Here is a 253-nt window from a genome sequence, read left to right as displayed (position 1 = left end):
CCCGGGAAGAGGCAGGAGACGGGCAGAGGGAGCGCGGAGGGGGGGCAGGAGGCTTTCAGCCGTCTGACACCGCCGTCGTTTCATTTATTTGTTCTTTACTCTAATGCATCCATTTGCAGTGGAAGCCACACACGGTAATACCGAGCAATTTTCTTCATAACTGAGGATGCGTTTGACTGTACCTGTCATGAGGCTCAAAGCGCGGGAGGGGGGAAGGCTGATGCTGCGGGCTCCCCTGGACACCGGGGTTACC

General features: G+C 57.3%; 1 protein-coding gene across 1 annotated transcript in view; it reads right to left on the bottom strand.

Annotated features, from left to right (window-relative positions):
• Positions 1 to 253, bottom strand: part of SLC39A11 (solute carrier family 39, member 11) — a 98,945-nt gene that overhangs the window by 88,499 nt on the left and 10,193 nt on the right. The window lies entirely within an intron of this gene.

This window comes from Charadrius vociferus, unplaced genomic scaffold (genome assembly GCF_000708025.1).
Source record: "Charadrius vociferus isolate BGI_N301 unplaced genomic scaffold, ASM70802v2 scaffold616, whole genome shotgun sequence".
Classification (NCBI taxonomy): domain Eukaryota; kingdom Metazoa; phylum Chordata; class Aves; order Charadriiformes; family Charadriidae; genus Charadrius; species Charadrius vociferus.
Note: the sequence above shows the minus strand (reverse complement) of the source record. Positions and strands in the feature narration are given on the sequence as shown.